General features: G+C 41.9%; 1 protein-coding gene across 2 annotated transcripts in view; it reads left to right on the forward strand.

Annotated features, from left to right (window-relative positions):
* The window catches only part of VSNL1 (visinin like 1), a gene marked incomplete at both ends in the record, with an annotated part of 40325 nt that overhangs the window by 21530 nt on the left and 1734 nt on the right, over nucleotides 1–17061 (forward strand). The gene's annotated exons all lie outside the window — the stretch shown is intronic.

A 17061-nucleotide genomic window follows, 5' to 3' on the forward strand; every position in this document is an offset into this window, starting at 1 on the left:
TGCCTGCTGTTATTATACAGCAATGATTGTACTGAAATTAAAAGTCTCTAGAGCTAAGCCGTTAATGTCATAAATGAACAATTTATTATCACTTACTAGGAAATGCATTTTGTAATGGGAGAGAGCTCAAGAAAACTGCAATCTGCATTGCAGATGTAAGAGGACAGGTTCTCAGTAAAAAAAAAATCAATAAAATTAAGGAGAGGCTTGATGTAGATGCTGCACTGGGTAGACTGGATCCCCTGTTTATGGTAGAGGGTTGTTGCTGAGGGCCAGCCTCCATGGCTGTGCAGGAACTGCAGTCCCAGCTGTTGCTGATGGAAAGGAGTTCTTCTCTCGATATTCCCTCTTTATGCAGGACTTACTGCAGTATTCACCTTCGTGTCTAAAATGCTGTGTTGTTTAAGATGAGGATTTTTGAGGACGATACATTGATTTTAGCAGAAAGCCCTCACGTAGAAGAACACTTGACCATGCAGCTTCCCACTGCTCTGAGGCTGGGCATTCCAGGGGATGCAGTGTGCAGGATGAGCCACATAATCTGGCTCTACATCAGCAGCACCACTCAGAACTGGGCTACTAATTGCAGCACCTTTTAAAGTGAAGAGCTTTTAAAATGCAAAATGGAAGAAGTTGACACACAAGAGAGGCTTGAAGTAGTTTCACTTAAAGCTGAAAAAGCTTTTGGGATACAGTCCCATTTCATCCAACCTGTTTGCAAATTAATTATGCTAAGCAGGTTCTTTTAATTACATTGCTTGAAGGAAGAGCAGCAGAACACGTAAATTCCATGGGAGAGAGAGCAGAAATTTCCGCTGCCAATTACTGAGCTCGATTCAACAGAGGCTGATGCAGCATGATGTGACAGAATGTGATTACTTTAACTGAAGTCTAGAGAAACTCACAAATTCCTCATTTTTGTTTTTGTAAAAGTCCTGCAGAGTCAATTGTATCACACCAGGCATGACATTTTTCCAAAGCATTAACCTTTTTTATTATGCAACTTTTGTGGCAGAAAAGCCTGTAGCACATTCAGGCAGTTGGCTCTGGTGTGGGGCAGATCTGGGTTGTGTGACTCAAATCACAGTGCGGGTCTGTGCCGTGTGCCGAAATGTTTCTCCTTCCTCACTCTTGCTGAGAAAGGCAAGCGAGAGGTGTCAGTGTGGGATACACCATCACCATCTAGTGGTTACCGGAGAGCTGGAGGGAAAGTACTCAGATTAACCAGCAAATTGGGAAAATTCTCACCTGGACCTGCTCCATTTCAGTATATTTCTTTGTCTTCTTAATGAAGGTATTCAAAGAGAAAAAGACAACAAAACTTGTTGGCTGTCCCTGACTACCAGCTGGAGCGGCTGTTAGAATGACGAGCGTAGACCTTGGGCAACTACAAAATACAATAGCAAAGTGCCCTATTTTTATCAGGTAACACCGAGTACGAAAATACTTGGGCGTTTGAGTCCTGTGTGTCCAAAAGTAAGTGGAGAAGTTTAAAAAATTGATTAAAAATTAAATCACGACTCGTTTGCAGAATATCTGTGCAATGCTTGAGGAGCTACTCCAGCTACAGAAGGCAGTGTTCAACTCACCTAGCTTTTGCACTGCTGGAGTCTGAACAGGTTACCTACTGAGCACCTTCAGTAGCCTCCTTCTGAGAGGAGAGCTGATGCCACCTATTTTGAGCAGCTGCCTGTTTTAAGGGCAGGTGTCAGGATATGTGATTTCAGGGCAGATAAAGTAAGCTAAATCTCTTCCAAACAATAAAGGCACTATTATTAGGGCAAAGTGGGAGGATCTGTTTTACAAGCTATAGAATAATCTTTTTCATTTTCTAATGTGAACGCTAGGTAGCTTACCCAGGCTTTGGAAATTCAAGCCTGTCCCTAATTTTAAAGAAAAGGCCTGAAGAAAGCAGCAGTAAGGAGTTTTCCTGTTCATAATTTTTGAGAATAGAGTATCTTTAGATTCCCTTCCAGCCCAGCCTTCTTATGATTCTCTGGCCCATGATTCTGACTGTGCGAATACGAACTGCATCCTCCGTCCACTTCTCACTCCTTTCCTCTCAGTGTCTTACTCACTGCTTTCGTCTGCTCTCTGCCTTCCTTCCACCACTCCATGGCTCAGTCTGTCTGCCCTCTCATCTGCTGGGACAGGCTTCTGTTTGGAAATACCAGGGAGAAGCTGTGGGCAGTGTAAGCAGGTCTTGCTCTACCATGTTAGTGGGAGAACCAGCTTGGGTTCAGGGCAGTAGGGTTTCCACAGCTCTCTTCAACCCATTTTTTTTCTTTCTTTATCCTCTGTTCCCTCGTTAAGATTTATTGCCCTTGAGATATCTCAACTTGACACTAACAGAAAACAAGGCTTTTTGGCAAGTGGCTCGAGATCCTCTCCCAGTGCCCAGTCAGTCCTCGACCTTCCTGTCTAGATATTAACAGCACTACCAGTTCTGTTGATAAGTTTTATTTTGCAGATACTACTAGCAATTAAAGCAGGGCCACTGTCTCATTTTCCATCACTGCAAGACAGCTGTCAGATATTAATGACCAGCGTTTGTTACAGCCAGAGCTGGATTAAAACTGATGACCTGCATGTGAAAGACTTCATATCTCATTACCTCAAGCTATTCACTCCTAGAGTTCTTTGAAATGTAGTGCTGTTTTCTGTCTTGGTCCTACTAATCCCGCTTGCTGCTGTCTATGTGCTCTGTTCACTGAGGTGTTTGGGGATCGATATGCTATGGTTTTCTCGCTGGTATTGCACAGATTTTTCATCCATCCTCATTTTTGTTCACTCTCATTGACCTTAGGAGATCTAGAAACTGGATAATAACCCAGGAGTAAGAAGATCAAAGATTTTGTATCTAGGTCACTACTAATAATCCAGTGGTTGGTCATTACAGTGTATGTTGAGTAGCTGATGTAAATTCTTTCAATCGCCTTCCATGTAGTCACAAAATAAAATGCGTAACACTTGTTGCCTTCAGTGGGTGTTTGATTAAGAATGAAGCTTCTGTGAGGAAGGCATGTATTTGGGATTTAACTCCAGTTTAGTAAGCTGATTTCACTCATTTCTGTGAGATGGGAAGCAAATAAGATCAGGTGTTGGAAAATTACCATGTCCCGAGCTTAGACATTTGGTGTGTGCTTCCTTTTTGGGGGAAGATTGTTGAAGTGGTGGTCCTACAGAAAAGCTGCAGCTGCTCTATGCTTCCAGAGAACACAGAATATGAAGAAATGAAGGTTCTAGGCAGGGCTCCAATGCAGGGATGCTGCCAGAGTTCAGTCTGCATTTTAATCCGCTATCGCACACATTTTCCAGTCAGACTGGTTCAGCAATTTGGATGGTCCCACCCCAACTCCTGGACAAAGCAAGAGAGACACATGACATGCACACGTGTGGGGGAGAAATCATTTTGCTGTGTGTGCTGCCTAGCTACTGGCAGATATAAAACACCATTATAGAACAGAGAAATGTTTTGAATTCTGTCATGCATGCTTTTGGAAGGAGAATGATGTTATTAGGAGTGAGATTCTGTCCTGAAATGGAAATACATAATTCAGTCTGTGGTTCAGTTAGTTCTATTAAAACTTTGTCTTTATTTCTGCTGTCAAAATACATTTAGAACAAAACCTTCAAGTAGAAGGCAAGAAAGATTAAATTGCTTTTATCTTTTCAAGTTAAACTGAAAAGAGATGTTAGTGGAAGGGGAATCTGGAGGTAGAGCAGTCCCTGCCTTTTGGGATCCACTCTCCAGGTGGAGGGAGGAGGACAGGCCTACAGGATCTCTCTGCAAGAGTGGGGGATCTACTTTCAAATGTCTTGCTGTGCCCCAGAGCTCTCCAGCTCCCCAAAGCTCATTTGGATCCTACCTGGGTTTTATCAGACATTGAGCTTCATATTCGCCACAGCTGTGGACAGTCTTTCAGTAAACCTGTAAGCCTGACCTTAAAAATGCACTGTAAAAATGAGTGTTGCAGTATTCCAAAGAGGGTGACTAACTTGAAGGAAACAGTCAGGACTTGCTTGGAAACTTAACTCAGACATAAAAGACTCACCTTGGCTCATCGGTTGGCTTTGGCTGTTGTTCCTGTTGCCTAAAAACAAATTCCAACCTTTCCATGGAGAATTTGGAAGAAGATCTGATTTGTGATCCAAGGTATTTAGAAACCAAGATCTCACCTGCTTTACATGGAAACTGTAATTCCTGGGCTTTTCAGAGAGCCAGAAATTGACTTTCCCTCTCAGTACTTCAGTACTGCACTGCTTACTGGCTCGAGAGCTGTGGAGGATTCAGCCATGCTAATTCTTGCAAATACCCAAAATTGAAGAAAAAAAAAAAAAGGTTCTCATAGTTGTGTTTGGATTTGGGAATCCTCCTGGGGAGTTATGTCCTTTCACACCTCTCAGTATAAGCAGCAGTTAAATTTTCACCTCCTAATGTGAACATACTGTATAATTTCCATCAAGCTTTGGACTTTTGGTGTCAGCACTGGACACGTTGTACATGTATAGGTTGATTCTGACTTAGCCTTCAGTGTGCCCTGTACATCTACATCTTGCTGTGCTTCAATGGGGACTCAGTCTTCAAATGTGAGGTGCTCCCCAGTCAAAAGTCCCATACAAATGGACCCAACAAATAATGAAGTGATAGGCAAGGTATAAAAAGTGACAGTTGGTAGGTGGCTTGTTTATGTATAATCTTGTCAGTTTGTACCTTCTATGGTCTTGCTTTGCTGGTACTCTGGTGTCCACCCATGTGGGTTGGTTGTGGGGTTAGGCTGATGCTAGCAAATCCCTTTGGGATCACTCAGATCTCTGTAGGTGTGAAAGCAGCTCTTTTTAAAACTGAAAGCCTGTTATTAACCACACAGCTCATGAATCAGTATAGTTAGCTATATCTACAGATTGTTACCTCTCTGGAGGCAATGGGATCTTCATACCTGTCAAAGGAGAAGCACAACACAGGTTGCTGTGGCTAGAAACTGTATGTGGCCCTCTTGTGAAAACACAGCCATCAGAAGTCAATGTGTTATGCCATGCTTTATAAATACAGTGTAGGTCAGTTGTTGCTTCAGACTGACATCTCGGGGAGTGCGCTTATAGGACAACAGCACCAAATCTCTCTTATTAGTGTGCTCGGGGTTAGAGAAAAAAAGCCCAGCTTCTTTCCCTTGGCTCTGCAGTCACTCTGGATTTTGGGAACTTCATCAGCATGCTAAACAATACTGCCACTGCATCTCTGTGACAGCTTAGGTTATATTTCAGCTTTGTGACAGGTCTCAAACACATGATCTTGTGACCTCAAATTTACATCGCGTTCAGGCTTCAGTACCACACTACTGCTGTCTCTCAGTGTCATTTTGCATCAGTGGTTAGAATGGTTTGTTGCAGATATTTATGAATTTTACTGGGAAAAAATCATAAATTTTTCATTAGTAGATCCAGAAAGGTTATAGGTATGTCATCAGTTAAAGACAGGAGAGGGAGAACAACACTTCATATTTCAGATGAGAATTAAAATGTTGTTCTTTCCTAGGCTAGTCATGTATTTGGGATATCATGCAATTCTTCATAATGGAAGAAGTCACAATGTGCTCAGCAGAATGGGATGCATGTCATGCCTGCTGTTGTGTATCTGTCGTGGGACGTGTCACCCAGCACGACACAGCATCTCTTGCCACTGATAAAGAAGAGTGAAGCAATGAACTCTGCATCGGTGTTTGTCAGACTGACTGCTAAACTACACGTGGCAGACTGTTTAACTACACTGGCTCACAAAAACATTTCATTTCAATAAACAGTGCTGCCAGAATAGAGGTAGCACAGGTGATGCTGTCATTCCAATTAGACACCAGGACTGTCCACAATCAGAAATCTGGTCAATAGGAGAAGCCAGACCCAATCATTATTTAGGATGGAGGGTGGGGATGGAAGAACTATTGATGCTTAGATCCCTTGGCAGCAGGTGGAAATGCTTAAGTTTGAGACTTTTCTCTACCAGCAGAACTCTATTTAGGTAGAATGCAGATAGTTTTCTTTTTGAGCCTGGAAGACTTGGGTCTATCCAGACTGTATTTTGGCAGCAGTAAGAAGCCCTGGAGTCTATAAGCTCCAGTAGGCTATTTTTTTTTATTGAGATATGCCCTGTCTGAGGCACATTTCAAATTTCTTCTCTCCTATTGTTCAGCAGGGACTATATATATGTATGTATATATATATTCATTGTTTTTTGTTCAGCAAATACTTGTTACTTCCTCAGAGGCTGAATTCCCTGGCTGGTTTGTTGAAGGCCTTTGCCTGGGTAGTATTATCACTCCTAGGTATGTAGCTGTCGCCGAGTAAAGAATTCTGAGATTCCTTTACAAGGAAATCTGGTTGCAAGCTTAGTTATAAAAATGCTGTCACCTCTCCATAAAAATCTCATGCTATGAGAAGGGGGCCTTTGCCCTATTTTTATGAGAGCATGAACACTAAAACATACTAAATGCCAACTCTGTCATACGTTTTAAATCAGATGCCACGTGGAGATGCATTCTACAGACAGCTGCCTTAACAGAGTGGTTGTTCATCGAATGCCTCTAGCAGATGATTTATAATGTTTTGAGGCTTGAAAATCCTTTGGCCATCAAAAAGACCCTTTAAGCCAGGAGTGTGTTGAGAAAGGAATGCAATAGAGGACAAAGAGAAGTGCTCATGCTTGAGCATGAATATGCCTACCTGTTAATTCTGTGTAAATAGCAGCCAATCAAGATGATGCTTTCTTGGTTCATTCTAATCTTCTTTTGTTGTAATTTTTGTTGTTGCCTTTGTTTGAACATTTAACATTTTACGAGATTTGGCTCATTATTTTTCATCCTTGATTGCATCTGACATGAAATGTGACTCTATCAAATATGTGTGAAATATACTACGTTAGTGTTCCTCTATAAATAATTAATCTCTAGAGACCATTATATGCAGCCAGGTCATAGAGGAGGTGTGAATGAACTTGGAAATGTCAGGAACTGGGATGTATCTCCCAGCAGCAAACCTACAAAGTACATTTTTGCAATTGGCATCACCAGGAACAGTCCTGGAAGGATCCTTCCTGGCAAGTATAAACCAGCATCCTTCTGGAAAACCGTTGGTAGTGTAGAGTTTGTTCATGATTACACAGTTTACTGTTCTACTATTAATGTGTGTAGGGCTTTTTGTGCATCATTATCGACTCTAAGATACAAAAATATTAAAGGTGATGAGATTTTCCCCGGAGGTGTTCCAGATGAGGGTAGATGTGGCACTGAGGGACATGGTTCAGTGGGCATGGTGGTGATGGGTTGGTGGTTGGGCTGGATGATCTTAGTGGTCTTTTCCAGCTTTAATAATTCTATGATTCTGTGATCTGCTGCTCTCGTAAGATAAGAGAGCTAACTTATCCAAAGGCAGGTATGACTTATCTTCCTCTGAATTCTCACTCCTATACTGAACACTTTTTAATCTACTATTCTTGTTATTGTACTGCCTGCTTGCTAAGGACTGAGTAGCTGTTATTGTTTATTCATGAGAGCCTACAAACTGATTTATTTAACGTTTAACAGAATACTTACTTAGGGGAAAATTCAAATCCATTACTCATATTCATCACTCAATGTGGAAAAGCAATAGTTCCTCCTTAGGGTGAGCTAGTTATCATAATTATACTGCTGGGCAGTTCAGATGGCATCACTGTACATTTTGAGTGTATTTTTGAGGTAATGTTTATTAATGGAGAACACTGATTTTGATGCATCCCTCCATTTATTCTTCACTGTGTATAAATAGACTTTGATTTTGCTTCTTACAGGTGGACTTAGTTGGATTTTGAGGTTTTAGAGGTTTTTTGTTGCTGAGGGGAAAAATTCAAATGGAACTGATTTGGAACCAGGATTGCATTCAGCACAACAGTGAAGGCATCAGCTGTACATTTGTGCATTTTGTGCAGAGTGTAAGTGGTATGGATACCTTCAGTTTGTCTGGTGCAGAGAGTGTAATGTAATCCAAAGGAGAAGATGGCACTACACTAAGCTTGTGTGAAAAAGAAAGCAGCAAGGAATCAATGTTAGAAAAGCATAGTGCTTATCTACCTTTATTGTATCCTTTTCAGCTGACTCATAATTTTGTTATTGAAACTTTAGTCATGATCATGTCAGATAGTGCATGAAATGGGAGACTTTGGTGATTAAAAATGAGCACCAGTAGCAGAGTTCTTTAAAAATGCATAATGATGCATTTTTTTTTAATAGAGTTTTCTTCGCCTTTTTAGATAAAGATCATTTTAAATTTAAAAGTCACTTTTTCTCTGCACTATTCAGAATTTACTTTATGCTATGCTTTTGTATGGCCGATTTTGGCAGGTCTTATTGCATTCTACTAGTAAGTCACATACAGAGTGAGTATATGAACTGTAAGATCTTAAAGGAACCAAGTGCTGGGTAAACTCATAACTGGCTCTGACATCTCTGACAGAAGAGGCTGCTCTCCCCATTGTTGCTTTTTCCTTCAGAGCAGGACATGCATGGCGGTGGCCTTCTGATGGCAAAAAGGACCTTCAGCTGCTTTTCAAAGGTTCCATGTGCTAAAGAATTGAAGTTATTCAGGAATTTCACTGCATTATTCCAGCAGGCAGATGCAAGAGATGCCTACTTCTCACCTTTCCCCCACCAAACATCTTATTAATTTAAATTAATTTTGTAGAAGCCTGCATTCCCCAAGAGTTTTTTGGAATAAGAGGGTTGAAAGTAGGGGAAAGCTCTGTTCTGCAGGATGATACTATCTGCTTTAGCTGACCAATAACCTAAAAAGGAGAAATCTTCAGAAAAATTTTAGCACTGAGTATTGCTGATATTCATTGCTTTGTGAGCACAGACAGTAATTGCAGCCTATCCAGGGAGGTGGAGTCTCCATATGAAGGCAGACATCCATTTGGCACACGTGGGTGGTTTTACATCTCTTTCTTTCATACATATGTCTGATCTTTTCCATCAGAATGCTGTTATTCCATAGTACTTACATACTGCTGGGCTTGCAAGTCTTGGCATTGACCATTTAAAAGGTTCATACTTTAAGAGAAAGCCTAGGTATGGAAGAAAATATGGAAGAAAAAATTATGCAGAGAAGCTAGAATCTTAAAATCCCACTGTATTGAGTATTCTTTTATTATTCTCCGTAAGTAAATAATTGGAAAGGTTGCAGATGGATGAATATCTGATGCAAGTCTACAAAATTTTCAGAAGGAAGCCTGAAAACCTGTCTGCTCATAGCCTCATTGCAAAATAAAAGCTTTGAGGTAGGCCTTGCATAACTTAGAAATGTGAGCCTATTTCCAATTTCAAATGATTAGAAACTTCATTTTCATACAGTTCCTCTGTAACTTGTTGGATTGCTTTCAAATTCAGTACTGAAAATGAAAGTCAATAAGATGTGCCTACAGGCAGAAGGGAACAAAAGGAAGATGATACCAAATCATTGTCACCTACCTTCTATGTGTTCTACAAAAAATTGCAACCATCCTTCTCTGCCTACCCTAGGGGTCTTCTCCATTTCCTCAACCTTTTTCCCTTTTGTTCTGCATTGAAACTTTATTCTGCAGTACATCTTTTGACCAACTCTGATCAGTTACCAGTTTGTCTGAGCTTAGGGACAGATATATGGTCTCCAAGCAAAGAGATGTCAGGATTTACCCATGTTGGTTCTCAAGTACTCTGTCATTAACTCAGCATAGCCCTTAGGAATTGTAAAAGGTTTGCAGTTTGTGATATGAAACAAAAAATAACCATGTCCACTCCATCCCCCAGAATTGGTTAGGCACAGAGGGATGAAGATAAGGGTTACGTGCACATGGCTCCACGATGACTGGCTTGGAGACTGCAGCGATGATCCAGTTATTTAATCTTTATATATGTTCCTGTTGAGACCCAGCTGTCTTCCAGGTGTGTGTCTGGGGGTGCAGGCTGGGGTTCCCTTTCTTAGCCCAGCAATGAGCATCAGGGCATGCTGGTTTTGCGGGCAGTCAGCTCTTTCCATTTTCTATCCTTGAATACTTACTGCTTTTTTTCAGCAGAGCAAGTTCTTGCAAAGTGCTTGTGGTATCATATAGCTTTCATCTTTCTCCACTCCTTTGGTCTCTCTGGACTTCATGTTGTAGTTTTCTTCCTTGGACTGAAAGGTTTATGGACTGCCCTTCTCCCAAAGGCTGGATGAGCAGGAAAAGAAATGTGAGTCCACCAGTTCCCAGCTCATTGGAGTGAGCTGTGGTTGTGAAGGAGTTGCTAGTTCTCTCTAGAAGCTAAGTCAGTTTGTTTGTACCTCTTGAATTGACAGGTTTTGTTCTCAGTATTAAGAAAAAAGATTGGTAGTTCAGCACTCACTGAGATCTTACGGAATCATAGAATATCCTGAGTTAGAAGGGACCCGTAAGGACTGTTGAGTCCAACTCCTGGCTCCATGCAGGACCACCCAAAAATCAGACCACACGACTGAGAGCATTGCCCAGACACTTCTTGAACTCCAGCACCTGGGGCCGTGAGCCCTGAGCAGCCTGTTCCATAGCCAGCACCCTCTGGTGAAGAACCTTTTCCTGTTACACAACCTGAGCCCCCCTTGATGTTCAAATCCTTAGTTCTCTGACATTCTCATCTACAGTCATTTTCCTTCTCTTTCTGTAGTTCCCTTTCGGCAGCACTTCACTATAACAACTCCATAATGTTTTAAAAATTTTATGAGGCTGTATTACATAAGGTGTGTGAGATATTTCAGGCAGAAGAATCTTTTCTGCGGCTCCATCTGTATATTCATAAGATGGATATCTCAGACTATAGTGACTCGTGATTCAAATCCCTTTCTGGCTGGAAATAGCACTTACTGATGCTTCCATAGCCCTGTTCTTTTGGGAAATCTGTGCTAAGGGCTTCGTGGCCCAGCAGGCATAGCAATCAATACTCTGAACCTTTGGAGCCAAAACTCACTGGGAAGATAAAGCATTTTTGCAGAAATGAAAAGGAGTCAGATGATCTTTGAGGGAAACAAAATAAAAAGAAATGTCCCAGATCAGTATATTCTCCATCTGGTATGTTCCCAGATTCCTAAAGAGATATAACATAATGTCAAGAAAAAGGATGTTGTAATTAGCCTGGTGCCTAGCTGCAGCGCAGCAGGATCCTGACATTGTCGTAGCCCTGTGCTATCACTGACCTTGGCGTACTGGAAGACTGTGCCAAACTTAAAGTGTTCCAGCGTTGTTGCTCAGTTAAGGGAGAAATAACATTTAATCAGCCCTACTCCCCCTGCTATGGACCAGCAGTACTAATTGTTTTGACACAGTTCTCTCTGAAGATTTTTTCCTTTAGCACCGAGTAATAACTGATGTGCTAGCGTATTGACCTATAGCACTACCACAGTTCAGTTAAGTTCCTCATTGTCCAAATCTAATCAGAGAAAAGCTGGGATTGAAAATCGATTCAGTTCCTGCTAGTCAGTGACTAATTCCCCCACAGTTGTGAATACAGAGATTATTTTTCAGTTGTAGAGTCAGACCCTGCCATATATGTGTTTCAGAAGGGGAAGTGTCTAACTTCCCATTCATCTTCCTGCAGCACTTGGCATATGCTGGCTCTGCTTTTTTACTGTGGGTCTTTGCTTTTTCATAGGCTTTGTTTTGTGCTTGTTTTCTGCCCTCTGAGCCTGGCCTGTATCACAGACAACTGCAAGGAACCAGTACTGATGATCCGCATTTGCTCCTGAATTATCAAATATTTATTCTCTGCATGCTTCAAATTGTCCATTTCTTCAATGGCTGCAGAGGCAGTGTGACCTAGGTCTTACTAATAATGTACAAGCTAGTCCCTGTTTGTGGAAGCCTGAGCAAGATACAGACTCTGCTCTGATTCTACTTCACCCTGTGCAACTCTTTTCCCACTGAAGGGGAGAAGTGGTATTCCTTGGCTCTTCTATTTCTTCCTGTGTGAATAACTGACAGCTGCTTATAAGCCTCCCCATATGCCTATGGAAGCACACGTGTTCAAAGTATTACAGCTACCAAGCAGAAACATAATTAGTACAGAGCCATGAGATGATTGGTCTACTATTGGTTAGTTCTCCCCAGTGCTTGCTAGCTCTATGCTCCCATCAGAACTGTAGATCAAGTGGTCACAGTCTTCTGTTGTGCTGATCCTCACCACATGTGTCTGAGCAGGGGATGTGTCATGGCAGTACACAAGGAGAACTGAGACCTGCAAAGTCATTTGGGCTCTGATATTTGGTGTTCTTTGGGATTATCCATCACCGACATTCAGTGCTGCAGCTCAGCTGTCCAGTTTTTCTCAGCCTTTCCTTAATTTTAACAGTATTTCATTCTTCTCGTGTCCTTTGCTGAGATCCATTTCTCATGTTTCCATAGATTGCCCTCTCTGGAACTGATGTTTTATCTCTATTTTTTTCTATTTTCCTTGCTGTAGAAGTCAACTTGCTGATTCCTGCTTTGCAGCAATGAGTTGTGGCAGTGCTGAAAGATTCAAGTTCATATCTTTCAGCTGAAGCCCAGATGCATGTGTATTGATCTACTGTAATTCTGTGCCATGATACTCAGCAGAATACAGTCAGACTCATATTTTTGGATGACTTGAGAAAATAGCTTAAATATAGGCCTCGGAAGGAATGTGGCTAATTGAACCCATGCAGACCTGTGTTACCAGGTTGTACTGCATGCTCAGATCCTGATTGTGACAGCCCTGGAGCTTTTGCATCCATAAAGCACAATAAAAACACTAGTTGAGACAGAAAAGTGGCTCTGTCCTGATTACATAGCAGGGATTCACGTGCTTTGGATGAGAAATGCTTTGGTATGTCTATGACAAGCCAGAGGGAATTAATAACTCCTGGAAGGCAGAATGGGAGAAGAGGGTAGAAAAAATAATTGGGTCATATTTTGCTCTATGTAAAGGCAACAGCAACAGGAAAACAAACATGAATCTGACTTCTAAAGCAATGCAGCTACATTAACACAAGAGAAAAATAGGATTATGTAGTGGCTTCATTGCCTGTTCCATCAGTAGAAGTACGTACGGACAAGGTAAATGTCACTGTTTCTTGGATTCTGCTAGTGTCCATGAATAACACTTGAATAACTTGAATGACAACTTGAATTTAAAAAGCCACAGATTCTGATGCACCATTTTTATTCATCTATTTGCATGTTGGAAGGCAGAAGGAACACAATTCACAAATGGTGAACGAGTTTATTAGAGTGCCATGTTTACTCTTTCCAGCTTTATTGGCAAAGTAAAAATAGCTAGGAAAAGATATTTTTGTTCTCCACGAAACTCTGCTGCTCTTCCCTGCAGTTCTCACTTGCATCATTAACCCACAGAGCCAAATCAGCCAGCCAGTTTTCCTCTGGCTTTACCTGTGGTGGATCCCCCATGGGACCCACTGGTGCAGCACTTGCTTTGGATTGTGCAGGGCTGAATCAAAGCAGTGCTGCTTCTCCCCCACAGAGATCTGCGCTGTAGCTGAGGGTGGCCACTGAGAGAGCTTTTAGGCCTCCCTTAGGATTTCTCTGCCTAATGGAGCGATGATACAAGGCGAGGAGGAGCAGGGGATAGGATGGAGAAGAGGTACTAAATATCATGTTTGAATTTGTTTCTCGTATTCTCAGTCATGTTACAGCATTGCAGCAGTAGCACAGTGTGGGGACGTGATCCAGTTCCATCTCTAGGAGTTTCAGTAACAAAATTGAATTATTATATCCAATACTCGATTTCCAGTGAGTGAAATATGAAGAAAACAGCCCAGCCCATTCCAAGGCATGTGGTCCAGTGTGTATGTGTTCCTCTGTGCCGAGGTCTGCTGCTCTGTGGCTGAGAGCAGAGAACAGGGCAGGAGCATCTGTGTTTCTGTGATCCAGATCACTTAACATTTGATCAAATTGTGAATGGAAACATGCATAACTTCCAAAATTACTTCTGCTTTCATGGAGTCAAATTTCTGCGGTTCTTCTTCCTTGTTGCATCTGTATAGCAAAGCTCTGCCTGGGAAAGCTCTGAGACTCAAATGTTGAGTGGTTATCTGAGTTTGTCTGAATGCTTTTCATTTAAAGGGCACTTGGGGATAGTGCCACAGAAGGATGTTGATGTAGCAGGGTGTTGGTAATTGCCTCTGGAACAGGGTGTCCAAAGTCTGCTCAAATGAGATGTGTGAGGAAAAACCTTGGAAATCTATAGACCAAACATGTGGATAGCTTAGACTGGTGGAAGATATGGCTATGGAGATGATGGCTCTGCACTCGTCCTTGCCTGGATTATCTTTTTGGGCTTTGCCTTGGTTATCTAAACGTCCTTGGGGAGTCTGGTCTTCAGTAACACCATTTGGATTGTTCAGTTCATTAAATATTTCATTCATTTCAAAGAATGGTAACTTAGGGAAAACCGTTGACAGAACTAGAAATAAAGAAATGGTTTCAAATTTGTGTTATCATAGGCACTATTCAACCCCCACTGGGGTAATTAGATTACTGCTAATTGTAGGTATTGTGTTTGGCATTATGATACAGACGGGATTAAAGGAGAATTGTAAAAATTCCCTGAGACCAAGTCGATTTTAACTTACTTACTGGAGGAAATCTTAGAATCCAAATCTTCTGCCTCCTTAAAAAGATGCTCAGGCACTGATTTGATTAGGAAAAAAGTTGTGTACTTTCTGATCCCTCTAGAATCATAGAATCACTCAGGTTGGAAGAGACCTTACAGATCATCAAGTCCAACCACAACCTAACTGTACTACCATAACAATCTGCTAAATCACGTCCCTGAGCACCACATCCAAACAGTTCTTAAACACATCCAGGGATGGTGACTCAACCACTTCCCTGGGGACCCTCTTCCAGTCCTTAACAACCCTTTCTGTAAAGAAGTTTTTCCTGACATCCAACCTAAACTTACCCCGGTGCAATTTCAGGCCATTTCCCCTCGTCCTGTCACCTGTCCCCAGTGAGAAGAGATTATTAGAGAACTTGTAATACTGCTTCGTGCAAGCTGTTCCCATTTGGGAACTCAGAGCTCCCTGATCTCCAATGATCCGCAGCTGGCATTTTCCCCCAAGTTCAGTTTGTCTCAGGCAAGAAGGGAAGTGCATGTGAGGGTTTCACATCTAGACAGAGAGTTTTCAGCAGGGTAAGGACATTACATCATCCCACTGCTGGCGTTGTTTTGGAAAGCCTGTTTTGTGGACAAGTGCTGAAAGTATGTGTTCAGCCAAAACACAGGAGCTCCCACGCAGGAGCACATTTCAAAATCCAAACCCTGTGTCCTAGGTATTGTGGTCTTTCTGAAACCCTCCCAGGTACAAGAAGGATGTCCAGAAGCTTTCCAGAACAGTGAACCTTCAAGACATTTTTCTTCTCCAAAATTTAGTAGCAAAATAAGAGATTTGTCTTTTCCCGTTTCATTTCCTAATTAGTAGTTGTCTGTATGGATAACAATTTTGTCCCACACCTGTGTGTTACCTAACTCGTTTGGAAAATCACCAGGCCAGGAAAGAGATGGGACTAGACAAGAAGAAACGAACAACCAGTGTTTGGTCACTCATAGAACTGAGTGCTGCAGAAAGCCCAGGCAGACACGGCTGGCCTTGGTTTTGGGTGAAAAGAGTAAACAGGATACAGTGTGCAAAGAGGGGGTACACTTTTCAGTAGCACCACTGCAGCAGCAGAAAGGGACTGCTTGCCCTATCGTGTAAATTCATCTCCTGGGCATGGGGCTTCCAAGGCTGCTGAGGAACCCACTGACCTTCCCAGCCATTGTAGGCCTCTGACAATCCCCATTACATTCCTTTGCTTGTTTTTGAGACATTCAGTGGTACCACATGAGGCAGCCTAAACTATGTGTATTCCATCTGCCAAAAATGGGTGCTTGTCTTCCAGAATTGTGTCTCCCATTTCCACTTGGCTAAGACCAGTTTAACATGGAAGCCTACAAGGCTGTTTTTAAACAAGTTTTGACAATGTTTTTTAGTTGTTCTGAGCTAAAAATAATACAGATCAGCAGGTACAGACTGGAGAAGTGTCATCAGTCCCCAAAGGACCTTTTACTGCATTTGCTCCCTAGAGGGAGTATACAGAGAAAATAATTTTAAAAAAGGCATCAATCCCATTTGTTCCCTTATAAGGCTGTAAGTGCCTGAAAGGCAGTGGCCTTTCTCAACTGAGAAAATTCACTGCCCTGTTTGTGATGAAAAAATTAGGAGGATGGTTTTCTCTGTTACATGCCATCAATGTTGTATGACTGGCATGAGAGACACTTCTTGCTGATGCTCCTTTAATGGGGTGAGATGTTTCAGATGTTTCCCCATGACTATTTAGAAATTGCCATCAGCACCTCCAGCCACCAACCCCTCCTAATGCCACTTCTCAGCCATTTTCAGAGGTGACCTTCTTCACTGCAGCCCAGTTCTTTGGTTCTGGCACTGCATTTCAGTGATGGGAGAAGCAGCCAAGAGCCAGTGACTGGATGCTGACCATACCAATCCAAATGGGAAAACAGCTGGTTTAGCAGCAAATGCTGACCTTAACAAAATGCCACTGGAAAAGGTACAGTGTTCCCATCTCTCTGGTTGTGCCTCCAGACTGCATTCCTGAAAGGACGGGGGAAGGAGATGAGCATTGCTGATGCCTCTTCTGTGATAACATGAAGTTCAAAACACAAAGAACAGCTGAAATCCCACATGTGACGGTCATTTGAAACACTTTTCGGTTACGGTGATCACTAACAGCAGCTATTAAAGATGAGCAGCCCCATATCCTTTAACCAAATCTCAGTTTTCACCTTACCTACTTGTATTAGGTTACCAGCAAAAGAGAACGTGGCTTTGATTTTTCACAGTGAGGACTATTTTATGAAACAAATTTTCACAAGGATCCCACACATGTACTTGGTTGCAGCCTTCTAAGAGCTGTTATTGCCAAGCCGAATGAAATACTATTAAAATTCAGCTTGCTTGCTGTATTTCATAGTCAGAGAATAAGGCAGTAAATAATAACAGCTGTAAATGTAA

This window comes from Tetrao urogallus, assembly GCF_951394365.1.
Source record: "Tetrao urogallus genome assembly, chromosome: 2".
Lineage (NCBI taxonomy): Eukaryota > Metazoa > Chordata > Aves > Galliformes > Phasianidae > Tetrao > Tetrao urogallus.